This window comes from Lepidothrix coronata, unplaced genomic scaffold (genome assembly GCF_001604755.1).
Source record: "Lepidothrix coronata isolate B3197 unplaced genomic scaffold, Lepidothrix_coronata-1.0 Scaffold191, whole genome shotgun sequence".
NCBI lineage: Eukaryota > Metazoa > Chordata > Aves > Passeriformes > Pipridae > Lepidothrix > Lepidothrix coronata.
Genome location: NW_016690371.1, coordinates 1301229 through 1324059, shown reverse-complemented (window position 1 = coordinate 1324059; position 22831 = coordinate 1301229). Strand labels below are relative to the sequence as shown.

The following is a 22831-nucleotide window of genomic DNA, read 5'->3' as shown; positions in this document are numbered from 1 at the left end:
CACCAGTGTGGGGGAAAGAGAATCAAAAGTGAGAAAACTTGTGGGTTGAGATAAGGGCAGAATAATAGGGAAAGCAAAAGTCATGCACATAAGCAAAAAACCCCATAGAATGAAATAACAGTGACTGGGAAAGACAAACGCCATCACTCCAAATATCCCCCCACTTCCTTCTTCCCCTCACTTTATATACTGAGCTGATGTCACATGGTCTGGAATATCCCTTTGGTCAGTTGGGGTCAGCAGTCCTGGCTGTGTCTCCTCCCAGTTTCCCATTCATCTCCAACTTCCTTGCCAGAGTGGCAGTAAGAAAAGCAAAAAAGGCCTTGGCTCTGTTTAAGCACTGCTCAGCAATAGCAAAACCATCTCTATATTATCAACACAGTTTTCAGCAGAAATCCAAAACTTAGTCCCATACCAGCCACTGTGAAGAAAATTAACTCCACACCAGCCAAAACCAGCACAATTGTCTCTAACGTGGCCTGCATCTGTCCATTGTGAGCTGGCAGTCTCTACCATTGACTCAATGCTATGTTAGCCCCCAGCACATCATTCCTCAGGCCTTTGCAAGTCAAGGAGAGATTTCCTTTTCATTCTCTTGTCGAATGGTGGAAATGACAAAGAAAACAGACCAGAGAGAGTCTGCTTTTTAGATGCCTAAGAAAGTTTAAGTGTATGTGTTTGGAGATGGATTTTGCTAAGGAAAGAAGAGGATGTACTCTTAAGAACAACAAATGCTTCTACATAAACTAGTTAGGAAAAGTTTTTGCTTTGTGGTTTTGAAAACTGACTAATAACTTCAAAACAAACACTGAAAAATCAAAGCAAACTACAAGAACAGATGCTTGTATTTTTTCAAAATATTTCTAAACTGTATCTTCAAGCAGAAGTTTTTAATTACTGGAAGAGACAAGCACAAAGTATTAACTCGAAGAAGTCTCTACTAATTTTTAGGACATGAGCATGTTACTTACTGCTCTACCCTCACCATATGCAAGAGAGTTTTCAGATATGTGGAGATGAACAGGCCTCTACACACAGACAGGAGAAATATCTTCATTGAGCCTCTCCCTTTGAAACATTAACACACTTACAGTAACAAAATACTTCCCATGCTTGCAATGTGGTCCCACAAATCTCTGCTCCCTTCTCAAGTGAGAACCGTTTCTGGAAGAAACTTCCAAGACTCTTATTTGAAAGCTGGAAATTATCATTAAAAAAAAAATCACTGCTATTTAATAACTGCTTCCCTGTGATCATTCTGTTGATTACACGGTCCTGAACTATTGTTGTCAGGCCCTTTTATACAATAATCCCTATGTTCCCATCAGTGCTGTTCATCACAGATTTTTGTAAAAACTAAAATTTTTGGTCAATTCCCTCAGTTTCTGGGGTTATATCCCTCAAAAGAAACTCAGAAAGGCAAGTGGCCTCCTGAAGATACCAGGTGTGGAGGGATCAGTGAAGTGTGAAGATGGAATACAGTCAGCAGGCCTATTCTTACTTATCTCTGCTAGATGTGTTAGAGTTAGTGTGAATGAACTTCAGCATCAAACTGCAAGTACCACTGGAATGTGATCCTCTTGGAATTCTCAGAACAGGATATCAGGAATCCCTAAAACTTCAGTTATTTGCTGTGTGAACAGCAAATAACAGCAGGTCCAGGTATTTAGAGAAGATCCTGTGGCTTAAGGGACATTTACCCTGAAGCACATGCATATAAACCTATGCAGAACTAATTGTAACCAGGGAACTGTCAGCATTAGGAATTGTTTGGAGAGCAGGAACGAGATCATACTCACTATAAAGAATTATGACTGAGATGAGAGTGATGCTGTTTCTGTGTTCCTGGGAATTCTCCCGCCAGTGTTAAGTATGCCTGGAACATTGTAATGACAGGCATCATCAGAAACCCAAAATAATAAGCAATTGCAATCATTCTAACCTTACACAGTTCAAAATGTGTTCAGCACAAAGGTTTTCAAGTGCCTACATCAGAGTGAAAAGGCTAACTGCTTTTTCATACATAAAGTGTGACTTCACACGTTAGTAACAGCTCAGATAGTTTTATCAAATCTACATAAATTGTAGCCAATTAAGCTGACAGTATGATCCGAAATATCACAGCTCTGATGTGATAATCAAACAAATTTTCTTCTAAATTTAGTGCCTCATCATTTTGTTTTATACTTTTTATTCATTTCATTTGATAGAAGACTACCTAATTATGTTTTCACAGCCTTGTGCTCAAGAACCACATAAATTTCTGTACCTCTGTACTATGCCATCTCTTGCAGAGCTGGCTTAATGTGGCACAAACCTTGTGACTCCTGTCTGGGAGCAGGCCATCTACAAGTGTCATGAGCCCTGCTTTGTACTTAGGATTACACCTGCTTCGGCCATCAAATTGCTCCTTGTGTGCCTTGTTTTGAAAAACGTCACTCTTTTAGTGCCAAAGCTACCTCTATTTCACACTTTTTTGTAAATTTCTTCTGAGAATAATATAACATAATGGTAGATCTCACCATATGTAGGTAGAACTTTGTATGTAGGTGAGCTCACCATGATAGTGATCCCAATGTCAATCACCCCATTGACAACACTACTGAGGAAATATTATGCTGCAGATGTTATTGGTTTTTGCTGTCCCTATCTGCTGCTGTTTTAACATCCTAATCCCCCTTTGATTTGCCACAGCAGTCTCAAATACACTGTATTTCCATGTACTAAGAGAACAAAGGATACAGCATAAACGAGCATTTCCTGCAGGAATATGTATTAGTTTTACTCTCAGTGTTGCTCATAATTTATTTTTCAAATTTTATTTGCTGCAAGTTGCAGCTACTTGAAAGGAAACTCAGCTGAACTAACCTTTATTTGAACTTGGGAACAAGTATAGTGCCTGGTTTTCTCTCCTGCAATTTAGTGGTATGGCTGTATTTGTTCCTGACCACAAATGACTGAGGTCCATGTACAGACATGGATTCAATAAAAGCAGAATAAACCCCTCAGTACTGGTGTTCAAAACTTACTCCCCCACTTTGGTAAAATTGATGTAATATTGCTTTTAATTTAATAATTCGGTTATTCAACTGATAAAAAAAATAAATCGAGTCCTTCAGCTTTTACCTCTCCTGGGTCTTTGTTCTTGTTTGTTGCCTTGGAGCGAACCTTGTCTTAAAATTGCTGTTACTCCCACACGGCCTTACAGAGCCTTTCAGGGCACAGAAATGTAATCTCAGAGCAAATAATAGCTGTGGCTGTGAATGCACTTAGGGGAAAAGAGGGCGATGGCTGTACTTGCCCTGCTTCCAAGCAAATGAACCCCGGGAGAAGCAGCCTGACCGGTCGGTGCCCGCTGCCCTGGCAGTGCATTTTAACAGCAGTGGTAGCAGAAACACTGCTGTGTGCAAAGAGAGAGAGCAGGGACTGGCAAAATTGCTTTTACTGAGGAAACATCAAAGAACAAAAAGCTTCCCCCAAAGCCAAACTGCTCCTTTACTGAGGGAGGGATGATGACAATAACTAGATGGTGCTATTTCAAAGCTTTCGAAGGTTCTGCCTTTATAGATGAAACCTACACAAAGTATGTACTGAAATGGAAGAAAATGCATATCCAAAGACTTGAAACCAAATATTTGAGCTGAAATAGGCAGAATACAGAAAAAAGCAAACCTCCAATTTTTATGTGTTTGCAAATCATGCTGTTCTTGAGTGTAGTATCCTTCCCAAAGATTGTTAAAGACAAGGATAGAGTATGTCCTCTGCTAATGAAGGATCTCAAACATTTTACTTTTTCATTTCACGATTTCTTTGGTTTTGTGGGTTTATCTGAAAATAGTTGAATTGATCTGTCTCTTTAGGCTTTGAATGGAGGCATTTATTTTGGGAAAAAAATGTAATCTTTCTCCCTTTTAGTTCTCAAAACAAGAAGAGGTCTCTCTGTGAAAACAAGAGGCATATTTTCAGTTTTTCAGTACATTTTGCTAAAGGGCAAGTGAGCTCAGATGGGTATATCATGCATGTACCTTTTTTTTGGTTTAAGCCCTTCACTAAAAAAAATAACAAATCAGGCAATGATATAGTATTGCATCCCTTTCTGCTTTTTATATGCTTTTAAAGTTTTTATTCTGGCACAGCATAGATTTGCTATCATATATTTGAACAATTACTTCTGGGGCAAGTCAGTTCTACAGCTAAGCATTTTCTGTCCAGTTACTACAATTTAACACATAAGTAGACAATACCTGAGCCACTGCTGAGCATGTGCATGCTTCAAAGTCTATGACCAATCATGGAAACCTCAGTGAAGATGTTCATATTCTGCTTCACAGGTGTAGAGAACAAGAGACCAAACCTGGCTGAACATCACAGCTCAGTTGACAAGCAGTAGCTTGCTGGGTCGTGTCCAAGTGTGAAGTTATTTGCAGTTTGGTTGAAATTAAAGAAAACTGTTTCTCTAAGGCAGGATGACAAATAGAGCAATTAGCTCCAACTTCTTCAAAGGCTTACTTTAATAGACACCTTAGAGGTGAGTGGAGACTGGCTGTCAGAGATGCTTGTGCTGACCTGAGGCTAAAAGCCTCATTTTTAGAGCTAGAGACTGACCATCCTTCAGCAAAGTAAACGCTTTGGTACCCCACCTGCAGTGAGTTTTGGCATCTAACCATTTTCATCAAGGCAAGTCCATGGTATGAAGGTCATGTGCAATAGCATTAGAGTACCTCGACCCAATGGAGCATTCCTTCACATCCCTCAGCAGTGTCTGGAATTTTATTAACAGCACAGGGATTAGATACATGTTGGAGGGAATAATGCAGGCAGCTCCAGGTAGCTGTTTTGGCACTGCTGTGTTCTCACCTGCATCAGAGAAGCACTGCATCTCTGTGTCTCCCAGTGCCTCTCTTTACCATGGAGGTGTCCTCTTGCATGATATACCAGTGGGTACAACTGCCTGGTCTCTACCTTCTGTCAAACACCTACTGGCTGTTTGGCTTCACCATTAAAGAGGGGAGTTGAAGTGCCTCAAACCTTGAGGGCAGGCAGACAGGAGTGGAGAACAGATGGCCCACAGCCTATGGCACTGCCTTCTGCTTTGATTGCTGTGTCCCAAGGGCTGGATGAAGGCCAGCATTTTCTTCCCCTTCCAGGGTGCTCTAGCATTGCTCAAGGACAAGTCTTGGTTTCTCCCAAGAGAAAATTGGTTGTAAAGAGACATACAAAGTTACAGAGAGAGGAAAATGGAGATAGAGAGAGCCCTGTCTCACCTATAGTCCTCTGAGTCTCTGATCACACGAGTCCCTTCAGAAACCTTCTGCCTTGCAGAAACTCACACTTCTGCCATCTTAGGAAGATGGTGCTGCATATGCTGTTAAAACCTTTGAGCCACTTCTGCAGGCAGCATGGTGAAGCTTGTGTGGAGAGCTGTTTAGATACAGCTAACAAAAACAAATTGCAAACAATTAGATTTTCTTCCCTGGGGCTTTGTCAATGTCCTAAGTAAAGCCAGGAGACATTTCCCCTCATACTGGATTTACAGTGTGAACTGTCTCCTCCAGATTCACTCCTAATTTTTTTAAAAAACAAGTAGAAAAATTTGCAAACATGCAAGAGAAGGAATGTGCTGGTGGCCCCTCCCTTCTGCTTTGGCTCTGTGATTATCACACATACCCAGCCAGGAAGCATGAATAAAGCAGGTCAGGTCCTTCTTTGCCTGAAAGGGATTAAAACCCACAATTCTTGCTTCTCTGGAGACTGCAGAATACCTTGGCAGGAGGGCCCTTTGTAGACTTTGAGCTAAAGCTCGGCTGCTGTGCAGAAATGAATTAAAATTAATCTGTAGACAAGTGAACCTGATGGCAGTTTAGCACTGTGGAGCTCAGCTGGCAATAAGGAAACTTGCTTCCATGTGCTTTATACTGTGGATTGCGGTGTACCATGTCTAAAGGCTAATTTGTGTAGCAACAGTTTCCTCAAGCTGTGCTTTGAAAGAAACCAGGATGGCTTTTGCTGTGTTCTTGTACAAAGTCTGATGCAATTAGGTAGGTGCTGAGGAGAAAGGTCTCTGTGGAAACCTACCAGGTTTCTGGGTGCTGCTCAGGGTTACATGCCTTCCTGGTACTCAGGTGAACAGGGTTATCTAAACTCAGGTATTTGTAGATGGGCATGGGCACAGTTTGAGGTTATGGTGAAGCTGGACCATGGTTTTGGGGATCACCGTTTGGGACTTAACCACTTGCATCCTATTTGCACCTTAGGCATCTAAATTGCTGGGAGTCTGTCCCTGGTACTGAGCATAACCCCAGTGCTACTCGGTGCCAACTATGCTCCTAAATCACTTAAGTGCATCTCAAAATCCCACTCCAAATTTGAATATTCAAATTGCACATTGTTCTTTGTTAAGATTGCATGGGCCTCTGTGTCCTTCTGCAGTCAGATCCAGGATTTATGCTAATAGAACTGTGCAAGTGCTCCAACAGGAGCTGCTACATGCATGTTCTGAGAGGAGCCTTTCTGCAGAGCTGAGCAAAAGAAATCTTTTTCACAGAATCTGTAGATCGTGTTGGTGCAAGTTCAACACCAAAATATAATTGGTCTTGGGTGCCTAGTTTTTAACAGCTGGTGATTTCTCTCACCTTTTCCTTCTATTTCTCAGTGAAAACATATTTATTGCTTTTCAGTTTGTTTGGTGAAAACACTATTTTGTGTTTTGAAACAGGGTGCCATGGGAATATTTAGTTCTCCCATATGTCTTCCACTCAATTCTAATAACTCTTTTAAAATACTTGCTTGTCACAGATTGCAAATCAAGTATTAACAGTGTAGTCTTGTACAGGCAATATGCTGTAACACCTTTATTTATGGTTTTGAAGAAGTCTATCTATTCCATGGGAAAAGAAGGGCTTATGTTTGAAACTCTAATAAATGACAAAATCCTATAAACACAACATACATACATATATATGAACATATATATGTATGTATATACACATAATATATGTGGTATGTGTATATATACACACATACATATATACATATATGAACATATATATGTATGTATATACACGTAATGTATGTATATATATATAGGTTGCTGATGTGAAAGAACCTCATGTGCACTGTAGCTGTATGTATCAAGTCTTAAACTACTCAACAACAGGCAGAGACAAACTACCACACTGCCTGAGTAGCTTTGAAGAAGCAAGATAATGCAAGGAATTAAGCATATCCTGCATGGACCAGATGTCAGAATATACAGTTTTCTAGTACAGTCAGTTACATGTCAAGTTAAATTAGCAGCCTGCATACGATGTCTTGCCTTCATGCTTTTCCATCTCTGAAGAGATCCCTGGGTTATGTACAAGATGGCTGTCAAATTTCCCAAGCTGATTAAGACCTCTCACTTTTCCATGGCAAAGAGGCCACAAAATCAAGGATGAGAGTGTTAAATATGCAGAAGAGGCTGCAGAGAATGTGAGCTATGGAAAGACTATACTGGGTTTTGAGTTGGCAATCACTTTATTACCACCCTTCCTTTTCCTCCATTTGCTGTATTTTTTCAAGGTATTTTGCTTCATATGAAGTGCTAAGTATTTCAGGAAAAGTATTTGCAAAGTGCACAGAGATCTCTCAGTCTTGATTTGAATAGATTGAAAATAAAACCATAGCCAACTTCCACCTCATCTGTAACTATATTTGCAGGGATGTGAGCATTGTCGCAGGACCTCTCTTTTTATTGCACATGCCAGAGTTATATTGAAAGAAAACAGGTGGGTGACTAGTACCAAGATTAATCACGGTTCAATTGTGCTGTGATATTATCTGTAGGCCTATCAGATGTACACTATATTTATATGGAACAACACTCACTCATACATTATGAATTCTGTTGAGAAGAAGCCATATGACCAGGAGAAAGTAGCATTTTTAGAAACCATAACTAGCACAGAGAGTCAAATGTGGGCTATTTGCAGTACAGACTGGGTAAGGTGGCAGAAGAGGCAGAATTCATGATGAATAAATTGGATATTGCTGCCCAAATAGAAACAGCTGAGATTTCTGTTTTCTTGCTTGGAGAGGAGCCCTTTCTCAGTGTCTCCAAGATCACAGAGCTTTCTGCTAATGCATGAAGAGCAAAGAAATGCATCTGAGAGAGCTTAGGGAAAGGTATTGCTTCAGGTTCAGCAGCATTTGGCTTGTCCCAACCCCAACACCCCCATACTGCCCACCCTTGTCCCTGTAGTGAAGCCACATGGCTTCACACCAGCCTCACAGTTGAGGAAAAATAACCTTCCCTGCGTTTGCAGCCCCATGAGGACCATTAAATGTCACTTCAGCTGACTGGGGTCTCTGGACACCTCTTTGCTTTTAGTTGTAGAGCAGCACAGAGCAGTGCTGGCTGCTCAGAGAGCTTCGAGCTGCCTGAGTGCCCGTGAAATCCCTGACAAAACTTGAAAATGCAAAAATTACAGCAGAGCTACATCCCTTTGCTGAGGCTTCCAAACAAACCCAGATCCTGGCAAAGTCCTCATTAGTAGCAAAGTGGGATGATTCCCTTTGTAACTTTAATTGCAGTTCAGTTGTAAAGTGAGGACCACATGAGGCAGCAGCAGGGGAGCGTCTGCAGGACAATCCCCCTTCCCTGACTATTGTGGCACTGGGTTGAGGGGCAGGAGGTCCTCTGTACAAAAAGGATTTGTAGAAATTACACTGCCACATTTTTTCCTTCTCACTCTAACAGCAGAAACAGTTAGGCCGTGCTGCTGCCCTTTTGGGTTTCCCGGGCTACCGCAGAAATGTTCTTTTTCACTTTCCCCAGCCTCTTCTCAATAGTACCATATGTCATGTGGCTTCTTCAGCTATCTGAAGTGCTGAAAATGCAAAAGACTCTTTTCTGGCAGTTATTTGTCTTGTTTTGACCACGGACTTTGCCATTAATGCAGACTATTTTTTTTCCAAAGCAGTAGTTTTCAAATTAAATCAAGGGGGTTTTGTCAACCCTACTTATGTTATGGTTCTAGTACAGAACATTGTCCAAAGGGTTAATCATGAACCTAGTTTATTTACACTGTGAATTGTTGCTAGAGTCTTGGGGGATTGGTTTTGAGATTTTATTTTATCTTTTTTTCTTCGTGGAAAAAAAGGGGGAAATAACTGTTACAGAGAGAGAAATCCCAGTCAAAACATATCAGTAAATACTGCATCGTGGCAGTAACTCTTAGGGGAAACTAGAGGGCAGGCTTCTAAAATACTTTAAGCTCTGCAAAGCTGCAGTTTGGTATCTCATCGGCTTCCCAAAGAAACACTAAGTACCTAACTCCTAGGGGGGTTGCATGTTTAATCAGCTAAATGCTTTCAAAATACTGCCCTGAGAGGGCTCAGGAAGCCTGCTGCATAAAAATAATAGTCGTTGTCTTGTGTCAGCAGCCAAGCAGCTCCTATTGCAAGTCTACTGATTATTTTACCCAATATAACTGAGTTGTCATTTCCCTATTCCTCCCTTTGTCTCAAATTTTTGTGTCATGAATTGTGTCTTCTTGTGTACTAGGAATCACTGTGGGTTTAATAGGGGGTTTTTTTATTATTATTATTATTTTTGTTACGTGTGCGAGTAGTGCATAATATCTGCATGGGGCTTGGTTCCTCACCCCTTCATTGTGAGATATTTAAAAATACATTTGCAGGGGCAGACAAACAGTGGAAAGCAGTGAACCCTCGTGGTCAAATCACCAAGAAGAACATAAAATTAATAGAAAATTTATTTGAATTTTTTAAAAAATAATTTTTGACTTCTTATGGGCCAGTCTTTGAGTCTGGGGGAGATCAGGTTTACAGTATAATTTTTAGAGCTTGTAGTTGTCAAAGTCAATCTTGAAGGGCAGCGCTGAAGTGTTTGGCATCACACACCTGAATGAAGGTGCAGACCAATGCAGCAGGAGACTGAGACGAGGCAGAGGTTGTGGAACCAGTTTGGACACACCAATTTTATGTCACACTGCAGAGATGGGCTCTGCCCTCAGCTGAACCACAAAGGAGCAGGAATGGCTGGGGTTAAATCGCACTATTTATGGTTTAAAAAATAGAATATTTCTCCACTGACTTGAGAAACTATCTCCAGCAAGTTCTGGTAGGAGTGTTGGGCAGGGATTAGGGTTTCCAAGTCAAGCAGACCTGAAGCTGTTGATCCTTGGAAGCCCCCAGAGTCAAAGAGCTGCCCCAGCCTCCTGGCCAGCTGCTGCAGAGCCAGTGCAGGGGCTGATAAGAACGTGGCCAGATCACCGTGTTCAATGTTCCATTTTGCATCAGGATAATCACTGAAAGCAAAATGTTTCCATAAAAAGTTATTCTTTCAAAGCACAAAACTTTCCCAGTGGAGAAATGTTCCATCAGAAAAATGTTGGACCAGTTTGACTCTTGGCATACTCGAAGGTACAAAAGCTCACTGCATTTTAAATAAATTTCAGCAGCCTCAGCCCATGCCAGCTCTCAAGCAACAAATCAAGCAAACTCGGCTTTTTCTCCCGCAATTATCCAACCTGATAATTCTCTTGTCATTTCACCCTTTTGCTTCACTGAAGGAAAAAAGGTCATGTTTGCAGCACACCAAGATGCTGTTTGCTTATGATTTCATTGCCCTGGAATTTGAAATTCATAAGCAGTCATGATATAAATACATATAGTTTTAATCCCATATTGTGTATGTACAAACAACCCCAAAAATCAATTATCTTCAGGATACACATAATCAGACTTTGTTTTATAAAACATTTTTTTTAACACAGTCCTTTCTAAAGCCAGCATGAAATGTGCCTCTTTTTTTTTTTTTTTCAGGGACAAATGAAAGACAACAGTCTGCCTTTCCAGGGTTTGAACTCATGGCTTTTGAAAGTCTAACCAGTCAACACCTAGGGCATCAACTTTTCTCCTCAGCCATTAAAGTTGCATGAGAAACAGGAAATATTTACAATAAAAAATGAATGGCAGAACTGGCATCCTGAATACTATGTGGATTCTTAAGGGTAATGAAATAAAAATCTTCAGACAATATTAGAGTCTGATAGGAAGTGAAAAATCAGGCAGCATGGAAGCTAAGAGTGAGTGTTTATGTGTTTGTCATTGCATATGAATTAACATACTGCACAATCTGCTTTATATTGTGTTCCCTGAATGTTATGATTTATAACAATTTATAAATAATTTATAAACAATTTATACCATCTCATATTTGCAAAATTATGTGTGGTTACAAAACTAACACAGCAATGCTGAATCATCTTTTCTACATATCAGTAAGCTTCTGAAATAGCCTATCTCACTTTAAGTATAGGGGAAGGAAAACTTTGTACCAATATCTTAATTTTTGAATATGAATAACCACAATTAGACTTCATGCTCAGTCTTGACTGACTAACTGATGCTTATGTGGGTCATTATCAACTCAATATTATTTTAATATGTGCTTTTTATCAGTTCCTCAACTTTCTTGAAAAGAAGAAAGCCATTGACTCCACAAATGTCAGCTGGCAATAAAGACCAATGGCACTTTAGAAATGCCAATAGTGAGGGCACATATTTGAGGACTTCATAGGAATCAGCAGCATGCCCGATATTTCATTTTCCTCAGCTTTTGTCCTTGAAGGTCTACCATCAGCTACAAAATAAAAATTCTTAATCTTTTACTGACCATTTTTAATTAAAAAAATACAAATAATTTTTAAACCCTTCTCTGTATGTGAAAATCAGGCAGATACCAAGCAGTGTTGCTTAGTGTTGGGTGTGTGTCTCTGGAGAAAATGGCAACTTATCAGGAGTTTTAAGTGGCAGCAGCATGACAATAGCAAAAGACATGAGCATTCAGGTGTGAAATCATAGAGCCTTTCCAGCAGCAGCATTTTGCTGTGTGCTGTGTTGCATTCAGATTTGTGAGAAAGTTTTGTACATAATTTAGAGTAAAGCTTTAATATTTGATTAGAGAGCTAACTCAAATTAAGTGCCAGCCTAAAAGAAGTCCAAGGTCAGTGCCTTCCTCCAGGATCTTTTTTGTATACTAAAACAACTTGAAAATCATAGTTTGTAATTTAATTATGTAGCATGCTTATGCAATTTAGAGTTTATAAGGCATGAGGCAGCACAATCTTAAGGATGATAGCCCACTCCTACATTGGCTTTTATTGCACTGTTTGAAGGACTACAATAAGACTGCTGAAAGATTTCAACTGGAAGAATCTTTACCCTACCATAAAAATGTCAATAAAGATAACATCATCTTTCTCCAAACTTCAGTCTCCCCGAATCAAATATTTTTTTAGAAAAATAAAACTGAGTGGCCTGAATTTTCACAGAAAAGCACAAGACATCTGGGGATTTTCAATCTCCTGAGAATGTATGAAAATTTTTAAACTAAACTAAGCCCTTTTGTCAAGAAGCTTTGTTTTATTGTATTTCCAGCTTCTTGTCCACCCCAAATAATTTTCTAAGTAATTCCAACACCCATCGTTCAGCAGCTTCAAACCCTTGATGCTATGGGTCTGGTGCAGACTCTGGCCATTAAGATCATTACAAAATTTTATAGTCCAAGCTGTTGACTGAGGATTTGCAAGGCTGTGAGATGGCTCACGAGATGTCCACCTTCACTGCCGGGCACAGCTCCTGGTGTTGGCTGGTCCATGCAGCTGTTTGTGGCTCTCTCTCAGCTGGTTGCCCTTCCAAGGCACATGTAAGGCTGGTGGGCTGAAGTTTCCGCTGGAGTGAATGGAGATGCCATGAGAGCAGCAAGGTTTTGAGAAGTGCAAAACGCCTTTGGTCCCCCTGCTTTTACTGCCCTATGCAGGACACGAAAAGGCTTGACTTTTTGGAGCTACAATGTTAGTGGTGGGTTACCTCATGATCAAATGCAAAGGCTGTGACCCCCACACTCATAAGTTACTTTTGAAACAATCCAGGAATTCTGTATTTTAGCTTTATAATAATTTGACCATGTTTAATCCAAGTTACACAGTGCAGTACCAGTCATTGTGTTCTTGTCTCTTGTACTTTAGCTGCAGACACAAATGAATTTTCTCCAAGTCATCTCTGTGGTGGGCTACCAAGTGCTGACTACAGGGAGTCTCTGCAGCAAGAGCACTCACCACCATATACATTTTCTCCTAGCTGGAAGCTTTGTTTTCGGAGACACATCCTGGCTGAGAAACCCCAGTCATGCAATTAACTCTCAGCAGGTGCATTTCATATTGCATCAATGAATGCCTCCTTACAGAGCCTTCACCACTCTCAGTACAACAAAGATGTCCCATTGTGTTAAATGTCACAGCTTTTTTTGACTTTCTTGTTTAGTAATAGATTTTTATTGCTTTTTTTTTTATTTTACCAATCACTTTTCTTTTATTTCTAATAGTGCCTATCTTGGTCCCTTCTGTATATACCTTTGTCCTGTAGACATCACAATTACCAGTCCATAAGGGGACCTAGCAATATCTTTTCACTTTCACAGTGCACCTCCACCCAGGTGCATTTCTACTGGCTATTTTTCATCCTGTGCCTGCAAGCTGCTAAGTGGTTTTGGTTATCATTGGAGAAATCAATGGGATTTATAGCACCTCAAAAGAGGTAATAGGCACTTTGCAGGATCAGCGATTGGCTTCCTTACTGATGAATTTGCTACAACCATAATTCCTGAAGTTTTACTGTCTACTGTTATAGGGAATGAAAATGAAATACAACTAAACTGTCCAAGAAATTCTTTTCAAATCTCAGTGCCATAAATGTTTTGCTAATTAAGCTCTTTAAGTCTTCTGGCTTCATTAACGGATGTTAATGAAGTGTTATTTGGATGTTCTTGTTAATATGGTCAGGACAATACCTTAAAAAGGGAACCAAGTCCTTGACTGAAGCCTACCCTGGAAATCAGATGCTTTTTAAGCAGAAGTGCTATAGGTGAATGAGAATGGCTTGACGTAAACTCCGAAAACAATTTTTCACCTATATTGATAAATTATTGCAAAGAATAATAATTACAGACACACGCATGAACTTAGCAGGGCTTAGTAAAATGCTACGAAGGAAAAGCTTTTTTTTCCTTCAGAAGGCACTAATTTAAAAAGTGCTGCAGCATAGTTCTCATTAGCAGAGGTAGAAAGAGCCTCTGCAGCTCCTCATCAACAACTTTAATTACAGCATAGGTATGTATTGCTTAATCTTTGCTTCCTATTATGAATCACAAGTGGCCTCATACAGTCCCAAAGCAACTGAAGATAGGTCTGCAAAACCTTTTTATAGGGATGACACTTTAATTTATGAGAATTTGTAGGGAAAATGTTAATGAAAAGCAGAAAATTGAAATGAAAACTTGAATTTAATGTGAGGTAAGCATATGTTACAGCCACTGTCTTCAAGACATGTAAACTGTGGAGAGAAAAGTTAAGGGTAGCTCCAGAAAACGTCACTGCAAAAGTAGTAATACCATTAACAGAAAGTATATCAGAATTTATATAGGTTTTCTTTGTAATACATTTTGAAGTGTTGTGCATAATCAGTACTTAAAAATTCAGTCTCTTTATGAACTGTTTGGATAGGATAAACTTCTTCAGATGCTTTCCCATCTTTAAGAAATTGTTGATTTTTATCAGTGTCTATAGTGAATCCATAAGCTAAAAAAATCCATGCTCATCAAGGTGCTACTTCATCTAAATGACAACTAGCAGCCCACCACATGATGTTTTAGGCAGCTTTCTCATCTCAGGCAAGAGATGCCCAAACAAAAGTAAAACGACGACTGGTAAAGCTAAAGAGATAAAAGTTCAGAACACATTTCCATGCTCTAGAGATTGTAGTGTTTGTAACACATTATAAATCTCAAACCTTTGAAGTAGTACTAGTCAAGAAGTAAGGATATTTGTTTATGGGAAGAAGTTCTTTATTTTTCACTGAAAATGCTGAAGTGGGAAGGGTTTTTTCACATTTGAAACTGCTACTAATTGCAACATTTTAGACTGTTAGGAGCCACATACATTAGCATTGGGGTCATCAACATCTAGGTTCCACTTACCAAAAAAAAAAAAAAGGCAGTATAACCTATGACAAGTATCATGACTTTACTGACATTAGGTCTTTCAGAGAAAAAAAATTTAGAATTCATATTGGTCTGAAAGATTTCAGTTCGACAGTTGTCATTTCAGAGCCACTGGGCTAAATTTTCTTTCTTTTGCAAGTTCCTTTGTTGACAAAGCTTTGTGTCAGTGCAGGTAACAAGACGTTTTGACAACAGTATAACACAAGGAACGTTTTCACTTGACTGTTTTTCTGTCTTAAATGAAAGGGTCTATTGTGGTTGACTAGACATGCTGTTACACAGTACTCGGCTTGTGTGTGCATTACTGAGCTGCAAACAGTTCAAAGGGTCAAAACTGTCCTTAACTCCCCATGTCATACTGTCTGAACCCAGATGTAAATTAGAGGAACAACATATGTATGAGAGAGGGAGTATAGGGCTTTCAATAATTTCTTCATTGTGAAGATAAGCAAAATTCATTGTCAAAAGTATTATTTTTGCATTTTGGTGGAAAATATAAATATATTTTCTCTATTATTTTTTGTCAGGCAAATTGAAATAATAGAATTATGTCCTGTTTTGTTTTGAAACTCTGTATGTATGTGTATGTGTAACCTACATCTCCATTTTCATTGCTTCCCCACATATTTCTATGGATTGTAGGTAAAAAGCCAAAAAAAAAAAGGCATAGATTATTTAATCATTCCAACATTTCACAGGGACACAGAACAGTTGAGATTGGAAGGGACCTCTGGAAGTCATCTGGTCCAGCCTCACTGCTCAATAGGGCCACCTTGTGCTGCCTGCCCAGGACCATGCCCAGAAAATATACAGGAGAGAAAATATATTTTAAAAGACATATGATAGATGCTCAGATATATGAGAATTGTTCTTATTATCCTGACAGAAACATAAGAAATGTGTTGAAATAGTTTACAAAAAACATGCAAGAAAGCATAGTTTAATTTAAAGTGGGCTCTTCCATTTGGTTGACCAGTTACCTTTGCAAAGGAGTCAAGGGATGAACTCCCCTTTGCAATTTAAACCTCTCTCTGGCATCCCCTCACAGTATTAATGTGTTAACCTGGAGCACATTTGACTTCCTACTCTTCTTCTGTCATCTGTGTGCATAGTGATCCTAACATGATATAAATATCAAAGTAGTTTCATGGGAGATGATCATAACAAGTGGTGCCCAACGAAGGGAAGTGAGGGCAGATGAATTAAAGCAGATCCCTTGGCACTTCAGGTTACCGTCTCTGAAAGGTCAAGGCTTTTACCAGATGTGTAGGAGAATTAGAGAGTCTAAGGAGATAGTCTGGCTTTATTTCACATTGACAATTCACTAGAGCAATCAAAGAAGACATGTCCCTGGATTTACCTTTTGCCCAGGTTTTTCCTTCTGAAGATCAGTGTGTTTGTAATTCTAGGCTAATTCTGCTCCAGACTAACAGAAGTTCATGACCTCTATCCCCTTCTTACCTTACTGTAACCGATACCCTTTTCATTCCCAGTGTGCTATTTGCTAGGAATGGCCAGATGTCTTTGAAATGACATCATGGGAACAAAACTCTTTCCTGGGTCTACAAACTCCATAAGAAGTCATTGCCTTCATTTCCCGCCTGTGCTTTTGAAGGGGCTTTTTTTAACCCTTTTTTTAAATTTTTCCAAACGGTGCAAAATTTTCTTCAAGCAGCCATACCTGTCATCTGTCTGCAACTCACATGATATGTAAAGAACACTTTCAGGTGATTGGAATCTTTAGAGTTTGGATGATTTAAACCGTATTTCACAGCCTGGTTAATTGGTATTGTAAAGACAATAAGTTCTCCAACTGTAACCTCCCTATCTGCTCCCAGAGTGCTTCTTGCTGCCTCTTTTTAAGTGTTGCATGTATGACTGTGAGAGTGGTGAGTAAGAGATCTATAAATGGGTTCTAATGAGGAGTAAACATCATGTGGTCGTTCAGTTTGGAAGCTTGTTGAGTGGGAGGCATTTACTGAACCTTGGTGCACTTGCTATAATCACTGATCTTCTATGAAGTGCTGATGTCTGTTTTCTCCTTTGTAAAGTTATTTCTTATAAAAGAGGATGCCTTAATAGAATCTTAGGGTTAAATATATAAGGCTGGAAACTGTTGAAATAAATAAAGAAAAAATGTATTTATTGCCCAGGTGATTCATGCCTTGTCTATTAGCACCAAATGTGGTCATTTTACTGCATTTATGAAAAGCAAAATATGGATTCATTTCATATTTCTTCTTTCAGCTAGCATGCTCTATAAGAACAGAAAACACTGACAGTTGGAATCATTGTTGCTTTTTTAAGAATAAATCTTTTATCTGCTTGCTGTTAACGAGTTGGGTATATTTTCAGAGAATAAAAGTGAGATGCAGCATTAAAAACTGTGATTTTGAAAAAGAAAAAAGTGAGATTTTGCAATTCATTTATTTATTTACATTTATTTTTGAAGTTGAATAGCACATAAATTAAATAATTTCTTACATAAATGTAGCCATTGCTTTTTCCTCTGACTAGAAACCTCAGGCATCCAGTCTTTTTTGTTCCAGAAGGTAACACTGGCATCCTACCAACTGCAATCATAGCACTTCAGATTCTCACTCAAGGAATGGAAAAGGTCTTGAGGGCTGAAAACCCCTCTAATTCCATGATTCAAAAGTGCTTCTAAGCATGTGCTTATATCCATCCTTAATCAGGACAACATTTAAGCAGTTGCTCTCAAGTATATTCTTTTCTGCTTTCTTTAAAATGGCCGAGGGTTGTTCGGTATAAGATGATTGGAGTGGCAAGGGAGGCTGGTAGGTAAGAACTGCAGCAGCTGAAAGAACCAGCAGAGAACATAACTGTGAGGATTATTAATGTACCATAAGCAACCTATTTTTGAGTTTATGGACTCCCATTGATCTCTGGAGGAGCTTGCACTCTAAAAATAACCTGCTTTTGGGAGCTGGGACAGAAAGAATTGGAGCCGGCCAGTGGGAGGTCTGAGTGGGTTGGAGCATCACAGGGAGATAACAGAGGGTCCGGTGACTGCAAAGGGAGTTCAGGTAGCAATTATAAGCAACCAGAGAGTATACCTGAGAGAAAGATAATATTATTACCAGGTGTTAAAATAGCACTGCTTGCAAGCAGCATGCTTTAGACAAAATTTGAGAACAGTGGGCTTGATTTTCCTCAGCCCCTGAGCACTGGGGCAATGTTTATCATCATGGCAATTTGATTTCTTCTGCATTTGGATGGCAAGTAGCAGAGTTCTAGGGAGCTATAGGTATTTTGGTTTTTTTTTTTTTTTGCTCCCTCTGCTAACTAACTAGTCCTGTAGGTACATGGCCTCCTGGAAGACAAAAGTCCGTTGGCTAGAGCTGCTATGACTGAGTTGAGGCTGGAAGAACTGGACACACATCACACAGCAGATCTTTTGGGGGGTTCAATGCCTAGTGAGAGACCTGTGTCATGGGATGGGGAAACAAGAGAGGTGCTTGCTCCACTGGCTGGGATGTGATGCCAGCTGGGACCTTTCAGCTCTGAGGTCATAAAGGTATTCAGTGATATTAATATTAATTTCACTGGGATTTGGGTGTGAAAAGTTTGGGAACTGTGAGGAAACAAAGGAGGGACAAAGGAGTATTTGAAGAAAGGGAGCATGTAGCTGAAAGTAATTCCAGCAGCCAGATTACTTGGATTGTTAGCAACACGGTAAGACATTATATAACACCTTGTTGTTTTAGTTTGTAAACTCTCTGGCAGTTCCACAGCTAAGCAGGGGCAAGCAGGGACATTGTACCTGGCCCACGAATCTTCCATGGCCCTTGTGAGTGGAGGATAGCTTCCCCTGGAACAGACAAAGGCTCTTCCCAGACTTACAGACTGCCTGAGCCTTGAGAGAACCTCTGGAGACCATTCAGTCCAACTCCCTGCTCAGGACAGAGTCTTTACTCAGAGCCATGTCCAGTTGGGTTTTGAATATCTCTAAGGATGCAGTCTCCACAACCTTTCTGGGCAACCTGTGCCAGTGTTTGACCACTGTGATGGTAAAAAAAGTTTTGTTTACTATTTAGATGAAATTCCCTGTATTTCACTTTGTGCCTGTTGTCTCCTGCCCTGTCACTGGGCACCAGTGAGCAAAGTCTGTCTCTATCTTCTCTGTACTCAAGGGCTTTGTACTCTTCTTTGCATTACTGAGATCCTTGGGGGCTTGATGTGCACAGCACAGGACAGTTGGCATTAGGAACTCAAGAAATAAGGAAAGGCTAAACTGCTTGGAGAAGATAAGCATGGAGCTCCCATGCAGGGCAGATGCCTTATCCAGGAGGACACCAGCAGAAAACACAGCCTTACCATCTAAGATGCTGAATCTTTTAGAAAGGTATCAAAAAAAAAAAAATCATGTAATCCTAAAAACCAAAATGCAAAATTACAGCTGCCCACATGACACAAACCTGCCCACAATGTATTTGGAGGCAGAAACTACCAGTGGCCTATTTCAGCAGAAGGATCAGAAAACACTTGTGACACCAAGGACCCCACTATGCTCAGATGAGCCTGCTGTTCTCCCAATCCCAGGCTTGAGCACTTGAATTCAGTTATAGCCAACAATGTTTTATCCACACACCACTTGAAAACAGCCGCCCTGTTTTATTCAGGAACAGGCACAGAACAGTTTGAAAGAGAAAGGAGAATAATCCTGAATGCTGAAGCACTTGGAGGATGTGTGTAGGCAGGCAGTAATTACATAGGACAGGATTACATGTGCATGCATATCCCAGGGAGCCATCAAACACAGCCTTAAAGTTGGATTTTGTTACCTAGGATTACCTGATTGGAAGGAAATTTCAGCTGAAACAGAAGAGTGCACTGCCTTACTGAATCTGGCTATGAGACAGCCACATTGTTTGATTGCCAATGCCCACAGAGCATGCTAGTAGCTCTACATGTGGTTTTATGACCTCTTCACTGCAGACAATGACACCCCTTCACTTTTTTTCAGGACAAGTTAATTACCTTTTGACTTCTTTATTCAAAAGTTGACAACACATTCAAGCAGTCAGTGTAAGTAATGCAAGGTTTCTGTTAATAGCACCTCACTTCTCCAAGGAAGTGTTTCTTCTGAAAGCTAAGAAATCTCAGCCTTCTGAATGTCCCTCCAGTATTTGTTCAGATGTGCAGAGCCTACACATATTCAGGAGCACAACAAAAACTCACTTTATGTAACACATCACGAGATATAGAATTTTGTCATTTTTTTCTCTGTCCTGTGACTTTTTCCTCTATTTTCTAAGCATATGTTAAAAGTTCATGAGTTCAATAAAATTTACCAAAAATAGAGATATTCCTCCACCTCAAATACTTACATCTTAGCTGATTAAACATATATGATGACCTTTTGAAAGTTAATTGCAAAACCTATTTTACTCAATATTGCACTGTCTGGAACCACCAATATCAACAGCAACCACTGGTATCTCTTAACTTCAAAGAGAACAGAAACAGGTCCTATTCTTGGCTTCAGATTAGCTGTGATTATGCAGGAAAGAGTCACTGTAGATAGGTCAAAGGAGATTGCTGATCATTCCCCAGACAGCAGCTAAGCAGTCCCCCCACCCTGCCCTCAACCTTGCTTTAGATAAATAAATACATTAACTCTAGTGGGATTTATGCAAAGGACACAGAAAATACTTTGCTACTATGTCTAGAATACTGTCCTCAGTGCAGTTTGGTCATGAGAATTAAAGTAGAAATAGGGGAGGAATGGAGCAATGGGACAAAAGTAGTTACAGGAACATATAAACTACCAAAATAAGAGAGACTGAAAATCCCCAAGACTGTTCAGTTTGGACAGTAGACAAAGACTGAGCCTTACTTACCAATAAGGACTCGAATGGGCAGAAAGAGAAGGCAAGAGAAGAGGATAACCAAAGCAGTTAACCCCCCCCATATACATATATGCTTATCAGTGAAGAGAATGTACAGGTAAAATTTTGGTTTTTATAAATTGATGCTTTAAAGGCCTGAGCTCTTAACAGAGTGATGAAGTTTCATCAGATTTGGAGATCAGGTGGAAAAATCTATTGGATCACAAAGATTTGTATTCCCTGAGCTTGGTTGTAAACAAGTACAGTCAGCGAGAGCAAAATTGCAGGTATGGGGAGTGTACTCCCCTTCACAACTTACAGGTGCTTTTCTGCATGGTCTGAAAATACACGAGTGCTTGGATAAAGATTAATTTCTGGTTTTGTGTTTGTCACACAGGTCTGACAAGTGAAATCGAATGGATTCCAAGGAATGGAGATAATTTGAAATTTTTTATATATTTGTATGAAGACTATGAACTTCCTAACTGTTCAGTATTCCATAGGAAGCATCCTCTTTGTACATTTATATCAACACTTTCTTGTTGTCCATTTTGTTTAACGTAGGAAAGTACTGCTGAAATAAAACAGACCACAGCAACTAGCAATGAATGTGTATATGTACAGGAATGATTTTGACCTGAGAACAGGGAATAGTGTAACTTGAAGTTGGAACAAAAGTAGAATAAATACTTTCTAGAAATATAATACTATTTGCAATTAATTTGGTTTCTTTCTTTTTGAAAAATGTCAATGTGGACAGAGTTTTAAAATTATTTGACAAAATGCAGAATGACTGAGGAGTGTAACATCTCATTTCCTGTTGTGTACTCCTGGTTATAGAAGAGGAATCATGTATCATGTGTAATAAAGAAAATGAAAATATTAAAAGGGATGGTCTTTCTGGTGAGTTTAGCAAAATTCTTCTTTTGTTGTAGAGCCAAAGTGTTTCTTTTTCTTGAGAATCTAAAATGCACTGATGTTCTGATACTTACGCATCACCTTTACTTTTTACAATGAAAATACAAGATGGAGTTAGCTGAGAGAAAACCTGCAACATTTATTCAAATAAACAAGTCATCTAGCTTTGATGGAATATGCTCGTGAATATGGGTTGAAGGATCATTATCTTGAAAAGCCCAAATACAAAGAGGACACTGGAATATGGATGCTGGGCAAAATTCATGAGTTATCACAGCAATTCTTACATAGAATAATTAATCCTTGACTTTTGTTTTATATGGACTGTAAATAAAAAAAGACTGTTCAATGCATATTCTATTTTTGGAAATAAGATCTTATTGTTAGAGAAATTTAATACACTGTGTCTCCTTGGTCTCTCATGTTATTTACTGCAAAGGGATATAAGGAGCTGTTTTTTAATAATATTCTTCTAATGTTGATTGAAACTATTCTACATGCTCTGAAACTCTCTGCCTGGCTCTTGTTTATTCAAATAAAATAAAGATAATCATTCTGGTTAGAAAACAGATTTCAAGGTGAATATTACTTATGGCATCAATTTAAGTTTTGTTGCCTCATCAGTAACACAAAAGCAAACAGATAATATTTTTGAATTTTAAGTTTTCACATATTTTCAATCTTTTGTACAGGAAATTAGAGAGGAGCTCTACTCATTGCAGCTCAATTAAAAGGATATTCTTGTATTTTTTACTTTGAATATGCAATACCAACATTGGTTACTCTCCTACTTCATCGTTATGTGCTCATGGTTGATTTCCCTTAATGCATTCCTTGGAGGTGAACATCCCTGAAAGACAGGTTGAAATGGAAGTGTAAAGAGATGGAATGCATCATGAGCATCTTTCATTTATATACCAATAAGATTAACATTCAATTATTTATTCGATTAATTATGCAATCAAAAACTAACAACTTCCCCCAACACTGCATTATC

At 39.2% G+C, this 22831-nt stretch overlaps 1 protein-coding gene across 2 annotated transcripts in view; it reads left to right on the top strand.

The window, feature by feature from the left end:
• Positions 1–22401, top strand: part of SMPX (small muscle protein, X-linked) — a 41628-nt gene extending 19227 nt beyond the window's left edge. For both annotated transcript variants that reach the window (XM_017831486.1, XM_017831487.1), the window contains exon 5: positions 21314–22401. The gene's annotated coding sequence lies outside the window, so the exon portion shown is untranslated. The remainder of the gene's footprint in view (positions 1–21313) is intronic.
• Positions 22402–22831: the final 430 nt, after the last annotated feature.